At 40.8% G+C, this 12,018-nt stretch overlaps 1 pseudogene; it reads left to right on the forward strand.

The window, feature by feature from the left end:
* The first annotated feature begins 5,095 nt into the window (after positions 1 to 5,095).
* LOC101566011 lies at positions 5,096 to 9,395 on the forward strand (annotated as a pseudogene).
* The last annotated feature ends 2,623 nt before the right edge of the window (positions 9,396 to 12,018 follow it).

Consider the following 12,018-nt stretch of genomic DNA (forward strand, 5'->3'; position numbering starts at 1 on the left):
CCAGCCCCGCCCCCTGGTGGGCTGAGCTGGCCACACACACACACACACTAAATGAATAAATAAATAAAATTTAAAAATAAATAAATAAATAAATAAAATTTTGGGGGGAAAAAGGGAATATATCTCTAGATAAATGAAATTAGCAGAGTGGCATAGTGGCTAGGAGCTTGGACTCTGAATAAACAGATCCAGTTCATTGTTTTTTAGCTGAACAACATCAAGCAATTCAACAAGCCACTCCAAAATGAAGGTTAAAATAGTATATACATCATAGGATTGCTATGAGGTTCAAGAAATGATACATGTACACACATTGTTTAGGCATAGCTATGTATATATGTCTGTCATATACTAAGCACTTTAAAATGTTAGCTATTCTTAAGTGTTGTACAAAAATTGTCCTATAAAATGGAAAATTGACCTGATTTAAATAAAAAATGCTCCCTGTACTCATGAGAATGTTTTCTCTGACCTGCTTGAGCTGGCGAGCACCAGATAATTGTGTCACATAACTTCTCTGACTGTTGGGCCACATCACACTTTTCAAGCCTCCGTAACAGTTGAGAGCACTGTGGTGTGTGCCTGTAAGCCCAGTCCCTGAGGGCCGAGGCAGGAAGCTGGCTGCAAGCTTGCAGCCAGCCGGAATTACACTGGGAGACCCTTTCTCAAAAAATAAAAGCAGCATAAAAAGATTCCATAATAGGACTTGGAATTTGGCTCAGTTTAGAGCTGTGGCCTCAGGAATGTGAGGCCCTGGATGTTCCATCCAAGCACTGCAGAGAAAGAAAAGCAAAAATAAAGGAAAAGAAAAGAAAAGAAAAAAAGAAAGAAAGAAAAGAAAAGAAGACTACATTACAGAATTCAATTCCTCCCTGATTTTTTTTCCATACTGGTGACTTTTCAATTTAGTAAACTGTCAACTTTTCTAAATTTAGATCCATGAGGTTCTGATTAGTTTTGGCTTATCTTGGGGTCCTTTTGTACTTGTTTTTCATACAGGCTTACTAACATCCCTACTTCAGGATGACAAGGTGCCCGGAGAAAAGAGCGGCAGGCACTTCTGTTGCTCCGGCATGTGGTGCTGCATGATTACTTCCTCCCTTTGACATGCTTTGTTTTCAAATGAATTTCTCCTCCTACGTCCATGTTTCACCTTCATCTTTGCACTTCCTTAATGGTAAATACCTGTTTGTATGTTTTTAGTGACACTAAAAAAGAGTACAAGTCTAAAGAGGTCGAGTGAGAATCTTCCTAGGATATATGAGTTCAGTGGATGCTGGAGTCATTGTGCACGTCTTGGAGAAGCTCATCAGTTAGCTGAAGATGGTGTTGCATTCAGTGGCCTTTGGAGTGAGACGGCAGGGTCTCATCTGAGGCTCCATCCCATTTTAGCTGCATGTCTTTAGGCAAGTTACTTCAATCCACAGGACCCCTGAGTGCGCACATCTAAAAGCTAATGATACCATCTGCCTCTTCAGCTTGCTGTGAGAATAAAATGAGCTATACTGAGCAAGGGGATCACCCCGATGCCTCCTATATACTAAGTGTAAGAGAAAACAGGCAAGCAAGTGAGAAAAATGGAAATTGATTTGGAAGCTGATTTGGTAATTTCTTTAGTGGAAATCGTAAGTCTAATTTACACGAGTTAGGAACAAATAATGATACTAATTAGAGAGATGCGCTTTTTATTTAGATGAATATAACAAAATTAGAAAGGCAGGTGAGATAGCTGAGAGGAGTAAGTACCTGCTTAGGCAAGCAGAGGGACCGGAGTTCAATCCCCAGTACCACAGGCCACACTGGTCCCACCCCCAGGGTGCACTGAGCTAGCCACCAAGACTGGGAGTGGATGGGGCTGGGGAGATGGCTCAGTAGGATAAGTGCTTGACTGGCAAATGCAAGGATCTGAGTTCAATCCCGGGTTCCGCCAAAAAAAAAAAGACTGGGAGTGGTGGCACCAAATGCAGTCCCAGTGCCGGGGAGGCTACAAACAGAAGGTACACTACAAGTCCGAACTGTGTAGAGAGACCCTGTACCAAATACATAAATAAATAATAAGAAAAGAAGAAAAGTGTGTTTTTTAGATAGAAAGTGTCTGAGAGGAAAAAACATCTCTGTTCTTTTTTTTTTTCTTTTTTTTTTCCCAGAACTGGGGATTGAACTCAGACCCTTGTGCTTGCCAGGGAAGCGCTCATTCCACTGAGCCATCTCCCCTGCCCTGTTCTTTATTTTTGTGTACAATGAGGCCCAGTGATGTTTGGGCCTGCATGGTAGCACAAACCTGCAATTCCAGCATTCTGTAGGTTGAAACAGGAGAATTGCTGTGCATTCGAGGTTAGCATGTGCTATAAAGTAAGTTTAAGGCAGGCCTAAACTGCGTAGTAAAACTGTCTCAAAAAGAAAAAAAAAAAAAAAAGAGGAAGAGGAAGAGGAAGAAAGAAGGGCCAGCCAAATAGCTCATCAGATTAAAGCATCTACTTAGGCAGATGCAGGAGCTGGGAGTTCGATTCCCGGTATGTCATGCCAGCCCTGCCCCCCAGGGTGCACTGAGAAGGCAATTAAGATTGGGCATAGTGGCGCATACCTGTAATCCCAGCATTTGGGAGGCTGTAAACAGGAGGATCACTATGAGTCCAATCTACACAGTGAGACCCTGTATACCCTGTCCTAAAATACAAAAAAAAAAAAAGAAAAGAAAGAAAAAATAAGAGGAAGAGGAAAAGGAAGAGGAAGAAAGAGGAGGAGGAGGAGAAGCAGAAGCAGAAGAAAAGGAAAAGGAGAAGGAGAAGCAGAAGGAAAAGGAGAAACTTATTTGTAAACCCAGCACTTAAGAGGCTATGGGCCGGGGAGATGGCTGTAGAATAAGTGCTTCCCTGGCAAGTGCAGGGGCCTGAGTTCAATTCCCGGTTCCGCAAAAAAAAAAAAAAAAAAAAAAAAGAGGCTATGGCAGAGAGTTTGAGGCCAGGCTGGGCTGTATATTGAGTTCAAGGCTACCCTGAACTACATATTGAGATCCTGTCTCAAAAACATATGTACAGGAGCCGGGGAGATGGCTCAGAAGAATAAGTGCTTGCCTGGCAAGCACAAGGGCCTGAGTTCAGTCCCCAGTTCCACCAAAACCAAAAAATAAATAAATAAATAAAATATGCATACACAAAAACAAAAATTTTAAAAAGTAGATATTTATAATTCCCAGGAATTAGAAATCACTTGGGTGCTAGACTGAGGATCATTAGAGTCCAGTCTGCTGTCTTGTCAACATTCCACAGAGCCCAGAAGGCTGTGTCATGTGACACCTGAGTCATCAAAGCACTGCTTCTCATTCCTGAATAGCCTGCATACCCAGACTGCTCCCACTATTAGCTACATTATTATGAAGCCTTCTAAGAACTCCTTAGGGACAGGGAGTTTTGAGACAGATGGAGGAAGAAAGAAGGAAAGAAAGAAAAAAGAATGGGGGGAGGGAAGAAGGAAGAAAGAGAGGGAGGAAAGAAGAAAGGAATGAACAAACGAGTGAACAAAAGGAGGGGGTAAAAAAACTAAGAAAAAACATACAGTTACATACTACCCACATTTCAATCACATGAAGCAAATTTTATTTTGTACATTTGTGACAGCACTCAAGGCCTAAGCCTGGGTCCAGTGAACCCATCCCTTACTTTTCTCTTATAAAGTGCATCTCAGTACCTTTCCATGAGGGATACAAGAAGCACCCACTTGGCATGACAAACAGCAAGGAGTGTGCACATGTGCAAAAGTATAAAACAGGATTTGGACCCATCTTTATGACCCAGCAAACTAGATTTTGCATGTTTACCCAAGCATCACGGAGGGTCCAGTAAAGCACACCATTTGTTTAAAGGATTTTTTTTTCTTTAGGATTTGTCTTTTAAAGAAACATGTTCTTTTCATTTTTGCTGCATCCCCCACAGCTCTTAATGTTCCCAGTGAAAAAAAGATAAGAGGATAAAGAAATAAAGACAAGAAATGAGGCCTTTTTACCAAGATGGTGCCAAAGGTGAAGAAGGAAGTTCCTGCCCTTTCCAAAGCTGAAGCCAAAGCAAAATCTTTGAAGACCAAGAAGGCTGTGCTGAAAGGCATCAACAGCCACAAAAAGAAGAGGATACCAACATCACCCACCTTTCGCCATCCCAAGACACTGCGGCTCCTGAGGCAGCCCAAATACCCTTGGAAGAGCACTCCCAAGAGAAGCAAGCTTGGTCACTATGCCATCATCAAGTTCCCCTGACCACAGAGTCAGCCATGAAAAAGACAACAACACACTCGTGGGGCCGGGAAGATGGCTCAGTAGAATAAGCACTTTCCTGGTAAGCACAAGGACCTGAGTTCAATCTCCAGTTCTGAAAAAAAAAAAAAAAAAAAAACACTCGTGTTCATTGTGGATATCAAAGCAAATAAGCACCAAATCAAACAAGCTGTAAAGAAGCTCTGTGACATTGCTGTTGCTAAGGTCAATACCCTAATCAGACCTGATGGAGAGAGGAAGGCATATGTTCAGCTGGCTCCCAATTATGATGCATTGGATGTTGCCAACAAAGCCAGGATCATCTAAGCTAAGTCTAGCTGGCTAATTCTAAATATATACCTTTTTCCCAGTCAAAAAGAGAAAGAGAGAGAGAGAAAGAGAGAAGCTGAGGTCAGGTGGAGCCCTCTCTCTCCTGATGGGAAGAAAGGAATTGAACAACCACAGTAGGGGCATTTATTTATGCATTTCACAAAGATAGTATCGCTTGACACAGGGTTACCTAGCAACTAATAACTGGAATTGTCTCAGGCATGATGTTTCAGGACAGGCTTTAGGCATTCTGGCCTTGTATTGCCCCCACACATGTGCTGTTCCATGTAGATTTTACTGATGGAAGTAGCCCAAATCAAAACAGTGGCACATGAAAAACCAAATCTGCAAGTTTTGGTGGAAGGAAGTCATCAGATTACTCATGTATGGATGATGAAGGTGACCCATTATGTAAAATATATGCTTTCATAACAGAAGAGTGTTGGGGGCAATTGGTGGTAATGATGGCGATGATGACTCTGACATGGGTCATGTGGGCCAAAGTCCTGTGACAGTGACATGAAGCAAGAATTGCCTGATGCAGACACAGAGAATGCCGAACTCATTGATTCAGATGACAAAGAAAACAGCAACGTGAGTACATATTTGACTAGGTGAAATGTTGCAAAGTGGCCACAGGGTCAAATGAAACAATCCAATGTTAGAACTAGGTCTGAAAATATAGTGATGGTCTTCTTGGTAGGTGTGAAACATATTGGGCAAAATGCTAGCAATGACATTAAATGTTGGAAATTTTAATAGACAGAATGCTACAAGATGCTGTGAAATACACAAAGCCAAAATGCAAGTGAAGTGTTCTGTATGCACCAATAGCCATATTCAAAAATACATATACTATGACCCCTCACTAGCTGGACTAAAGCATTCATAGGTCTTCTGTACTTAGCACAGACTTTTCATAGTGATCACAGGAATGTAAAAGATTTATGGAAAAGCAAGGAATCAAATTATGGCAATAATTGAGCCGGCCAGATAGCTTAACAGACTAACATACCTACTTAGGCAGAGTGCAGTGGACAGGGCTTGATCCCCGGCGTGCTGTGTCTGCCCTGCCCCAGGGCACACTGAGGTGTGATTGAGCCTGGGTGTGGTGGCACGTGGCTGTAATCTCAGCACTTGGGAGGCTGAAAACAGGAGAATCACTACAAGTCTGATCTACATTGTGAGACCCTATAGACCTTGTACTAAATACATAAAATATATATATAGTCATGTATAGATATAGATATAGATATAGATATAGATATAGATATACAAATTAATGGACTGGGGAGATAGCTCAGTGGCATAAGAGCTGAACTGGCCAGCACAAGGTCCTGAGTTGGATCTCTGGTGCATATAAATAAATAAATAACACCTAAAACTAAATATGGCACAAAAAATGTGCGCTCTTCTAGATGCAAAGACTCATTATTTTTTCAATTTAGACATTTATCTTGAAACTCAGGCATCAGGTCCTTATTACTATGGTAATAAACTGAATGGTGTTATGAACAAATTTGTTGTTCCCATCTCCCAAACTAATTGGAATGTGACACTGAACAATTGGTTTGCCATTTTTCAACTGATGTTACATTTGGTGGTTTGTCATAGACAGCTTTTATCAGGTTGAGGTAAAGATCATCTGTTCTTATTTTCTGCAGAATTTTTATCATGAATGAATGTTAGACTTTATCAAAAGCTTTTTCTGCATCTAATGAAATGATCGTGTGATTTTTGTCTTTGGCTCTGTTGTGAAGTTACATTTGTTAACAGAGGACAATTTGACTGGTGCAGGAATGGTACACAGGAGCACAGCAGAAACTCCAAATGAAATGTTGTAATTTCAAAACACAGAATTGTATAGTACAATCTTTGAAATTCTGAAACATATAACATTGGCCTCTTATATGGCAAAGAAATGCAAACTGGTATTGCTAATGTCAACATTTCACCATGGCTGAAATATTAGGGGAACCTCAACAGAATGAAAGCCTGAGATGGAAATTTTCAACAACTAAACCAAACATGGAGTAGAGTAGATGTCATTATGCAGGAACTATGATGTAACCTCAAACACAGCATTGGCCAGTGATTGTGCTTTCCTGGATCCTAAACATGTGGCATAACAAAGAAAATAAGTGCAAAATACCAGGGAGAAATTTTCATAGAGGGTTGGGACTGAAGCTCATAAGAGATCATGTACAGCAGAGGAAAAACTAAATGTTTCAGCCCAAAGAACTGTTTTATTTTTTATTTTTTTATTTTTTTGCTGTTATCTTTTAGGCATTGTAAGCAAGTACACAGCTGATGTGAAAATGTTGCTGTCTATTCTAAATGCACAATACATATTAAGAACTTAAGGGGTTGGGGAGATGGCTCAGTGGAATAAGTACTTGCCTGGTAAGCACAAGGGCCTGAGTTCAATCCCCTGGCTCACCAAAAAAAAAAAAAAAAAAGAAGAAGAAGAATTTAATAGTTTATTTTATTGATATTTTATATTACTGTTAACTATACTCTGTATAATACATTAGAACCTCATGGCATCTCAGTAAGGCCACTGGGATGACCAGTACATCCTACACAAGGGCCAGGAAAGCAAAAGAGGTGCATTGAGTATAAGTGATGGGTGTGCGTGCAGTGTGCTGTTGTGTGTGTGCAGACTGCCTGCTTTAGGTGTGGTAATTGAAGTAAAGACCTTTTTTGTAAAGTGTTGATGGTATTTTCAATGTAGCTCATATGGGAATTTCTTTTTTTTTGAATGTGTGTGTGTGTGTGCGTGCGCGCGCACACACGTCTGTGTGTGTGTGTGTGTGTGTGTGTGTGTGTGTGTGTGTCTGGCTCATTCCACCCTGAGGACAGGACTGGTGTGGTATGTGGTGCTGGGGATCGAACCACCGTCCCTACACTTGCCTACACTTGCCTAAGCAGGCACTTTAGTTTGCTGTGCTACCTGGCTGTCCCCTGGAATTTACTTTCTAGTGTTCTTTTTTAGTCTCTATACATCAAAAAACAGATGGTATTGAAAATTTTGATTTTTTTATTAACATTGAGTAAATATTAAAGATGTAATACTTTTTTTTTTTGCGGTAGCAAGGATTGAACTCAGGACCCTGCGCTTGCCAGGCAAGCGCTTATTTTACTGAGCTATCTCCCTGGTCTTCAAAACTTAATACTTTATTTTTATGATTTTTTTCTTGTTAAGTAACATTGCTTAATAAAATTTGTACAATTAAAATTAACAGTTCAAATTAGAGCTCTTCCAGAATATCAGGCCCCTCTTTATCAACAAACCTCTTGTAGTTGTAGCAAACAAGTGTGATGTGAAGAGAATAGCTGAACTTCCTGAAGAGGATTAGAAAATATTTATAGACTTGCAGGCCGAAAGGATTCCCTGTTGTGGAAACCAGCACCCTGACTGAAGAAGGTGTTATTCAAGTTAAAACAGAGGCTTTTGATAGGCTTTTGGCTCATCGAGTAGAAATTAAAATGAAAGGAAATAAAGTGAATGAAGTGCTGAACAGATTGCATTTAGCTATAACAAACAAGAGAGATGACAAGGAGAGGCCTCTTTTCATCCCAGAAGGAGTAGTGGCACGCAAGAAAAGAATGGAAATTGTGGAGCCCAAGAAGAAAAGGGAATGAGATCCTGAGCTGGAAATGGGAGATGATTATATTTTGGATCTTCAAAAATATTGGGATTTAATGAATTCCTCTGAAAAATATGATAAAATACCAGAGATTTGGGAAGGCCATAATGTAGCTGATTATATTGATCCTGCTATGATGAAGAAATTGGAAGAGTTAGAGAAAGAAGAAGAGTTAAGAATAGCTGCTCGAGAGTACAACAGTGAATCTGAAAGTGAAGATGAAGAAATGGTGGAAATCCGACAGTTGGCAAAACAGATTAGAGAAAAAAAGAAACTGAAAATTCTGCAATCGAAGGAAAAGAATACCCAGGGACCAAGGATGCCTCGAACTGCTAAGAAGGTTCAGCGGACAGTTTTGGAGAGTGAGATGCGAAGTCTTGGTATTGACATGTATGATAAAGACAATGCCCACTATGCAGTCCAGGCAAGAAGGTCTCAGAGTGTCACTAGGAAAAGAAAGCGGGAAGATTCTGTTCCACCAACTTCTGTAGCCTGGAGTCGGAGTTGCTCTTGAACTCCACGTGATGTTTCTGGTCTTCGGGATGTGAAGATGGTGAAGAAAGCCAAGACCATGATGAAGAATGCTCAGAAGAAGATGAATTGCTTGGGGAAGAAAGGGGAGGCAGATAGACATGTGTTTGATATGAAGCCTAAGCACTTACTCTCTGGAAAGAGGAAAGCTGGTAAAAAGGACAGAAGATAATGTCTTCTTAGTACCTGGCTTGGCTAGACCAGCTGCTTCATTTGGTGAGGTTTCATAAAACTGGAATCATCTATCAACTGAAAATAAAATGGAAATACCTAAAGGGCTTATTTCTGAAAGTGATTGGCCTTATAGAGATGTGCGTACAGTAAATATTTTGATTAGATAGTGTTTCTGCATTTTATAGAGCTGATTCAGATTTCGACCAAAGATTTATTGGTAGATTACTGGGGGTTTTGATGAAAAACTTTATTTTACAAAACGTAGCTTTGGTTTATCACGTGAATAGCTGTTTTTCATTGATGAAAACATCTTCACTTTGTGGTACACACCGAAGCTACCAGCTGTGACCTGCAGGCCTGGGAGAAAACCTGCTTCTGCATGTGTCAGGAAACCTGTGCTTAAAATACTCTCTTAAATTATTTTCTAGTTCTTTTGTGCAATATGTCACTGTAATATATCTTCAACTATTCTATCCAAAATAAATTTCCCAAGGAAAAAAAATTAATAGTTCATTAATAGAAACATTTTAATGAATAAGCATGGGTCTGACTGTGCTATATTTATGTGCCTTGATGACAAAATTAGGATTTTGCCTTGATGACAAAATTAGGGTTTTAGGGCCGGGGAGATAGCTCAGTAGAATAAGCTCTTGCCTGGCAAGTGCAAAGGCCTGAGTTCAATCCCAGGTTCTGAAAAAAAAAAAAAAATTAGGGTTTTAACTGGTGAGGTTCCCCGGGTCTCAGTGGCCTAAAGAGCACTATGCTCCCACAGATGCTACGCCAAGTCTCATCTGGGAGCACGGAATCTTGTGTCAGATCTCCTCACCCTGATCCACCGGGTGGGACTCGCTCTGTGACCTTAGGCAAGTTACTTGATTTGTGTGCTCTACATCATGATTTTTTTTTTTTTTTATTCTTCAGCTAACACAGAAGAGAAGATTTATTGTACACACTTTACACTCAGCCAAAAGTGAGAACAGAAGTAGTCCAGAATGTCACAGGTCTGGGGCAAAAAACAGGAGACTGCTTAGTTTGAACCAGGTGGCTCTCTCTTTGAGGTGGTCTTGGCAATCGGATGGCAGTGAAGTTCTAATCCACTGAGGCATTTTAGATACCATGCCGTCCAAAACTTGCACCAACGTTGTCAGCCTCCAGCACTCTTTATCTCGTTCCTTTGGCCTCCATGGGTATACGAGCTATTTTATGTGGACCTCTGTCTCATCTTTCTTCTTTTGTGCTTCAGGCTGTGCATTCGCTTCTTCCTCCACTTGGCTCTCATGACGCAGAGGTTTCTAAGAAGAAGGCATTAAAGTCGAGAGAGCCTGCATCATGATACTAATAATACTGTGGAATTCACTTAGTAATATTGTTTTGATTATTAAATCCTATTTTGTATTCACTATTTGTTGAGCATCTGCTACATATTAGAGTTTTTAATTCTTTTTTTTTTTTTTTTTTTTGGTGATATCAGGGATGGAACTCAGGCCCCTGTGTGAGCTATCTGCCTGGCCCCAGTGCTAGAGTTTTTCATCTTAGCACTACAGATACAATTGAACAAGGAGGATGACACCGTTGACCACATGAAACTTTGGATTCTAATTGGGTTGGGATAGAAAACAAGTTAGTGGGGGGACCAAACACCAGGACGATTTCACACAGTGAAAACTTCCATGACAAGGACAAAATAGAATGCTGTGTTAGAGAGAGACTAGAGGATGGAAGCCATGTCGGTTACTTCCCTCTCATTGCTGAGACAAAACATGGAACACCCAAAATTAAGGAAGGAACAGTGTACTTAACTCAGCGTTGGTGGAGATTTCAGTCTGTACAGTGGGCTCCAAGGCAGGGTGGCATGGCTCAGGGCAATGGTTCAAGGCGGCAGAAGTCAGCAAAAAGCAGCAATAGCAAAACAAGGAAGAACAGGCCTCTTTTCCTCCCCTATATTGTGTGCTCTGCCTCCCCACCCCACCCAGGGGCGTATGGCCCTCACACCAGTCCCTGCTGAGTCAGTTAGCCTAAATTTCTCTGGAGGACACAAGTGTTAAGTGAGATGGGATGGTCTGGGAAGACTGTCCAAAGGGGGCACTGGCGCTCCCAAGGAAAAGCAGGCCCATAGAAAACTCCAAGCAGGAGCACAAAGGCAAGGACTCTGCCGTGTGTGAGAATGAGCCTAAGTGGAACCAAGGACACTTTTTCTTTGTACCTTTCTTCTCAGGCATCCAGCACCCTTCCTTACATTCAAAAGATGAGGTTTTTTTTCCCAAGATTTAATAAAATTTTATTAAAATATCCTCTTTTTTGGGCATGGTGGCACACACTTGTAATCCCATCACTAGGAAGGGTAAGGCAGGAGGACTGCCACAAGTTTGAGACAGCCTAGGCTAAGCAGCAAGACCCTGCCCCCAACAACAGCAATAAACAAACAAAAACAAAGACTTCTGGATAAGAAAGTAAAAGTTGCATAAGTAAATAACAATTTCAAAATCAATTTAATAAGCTACAAAATAAAAATTACCCTGGATTTTTAATGTTTTTTTTATTTTTAATGTTTGATATAAGTAAAATCCTGTAGGAAATGTAATTAGCAATTGCTGGTGCACCTCCCAAAATAAAAGGTTCTATCAAAAAAATGGTTAACTGGAAAGTGTAGACACTTCTCGGAAGTACAAATGCCAATAAATACATGAAAAAGTCCAACATTGTTTGCTATTAGAGAAATGCAAATGAAAAAAACACTGGGATTCCGTCTTCCTCCAGAAAGACTGGTCTTGGTAAGAAATCAAAGAATAACAAATGCTAGCAAGGCTGGGTCGGGGGAGAAGCCCTCTTACATCGTTGGTTGGAATGTGAACTAGTACAACCTTTATGGAAATCAGTGTGGGGAGTCCTCAGAGCACTAAGCCAACATTCCAGCCCTTGGGTGGCTGAGGCAGGAGGGTTGCTGAGAGGTTGAAGTCATCCTGAGGTACAGAACTAGATTAAGGCCAGTCTGATGGGACTGCATGGTTAAGCTTGTCTCAAAAAAAATAAATAAATAAAATAAAATTCCATTTGACCCCGCTATTGCCCTTCCAGGTATCTTGCTAA

This window comes from Octodon degus, unplaced genomic scaffold (assembly GCF_000260255.1).
Source record: "Octodon degus isolate 3935 unplaced genomic scaffold, OctDeg1.0 scaffold00040, whole genome shotgun sequence".
In the NCBI taxonomy this organism is placed as follows: Eukaryota; Metazoa; Chordata; class Mammalia; order Rodentia; family Octodontidae; genus Octodon; species Octodon degus.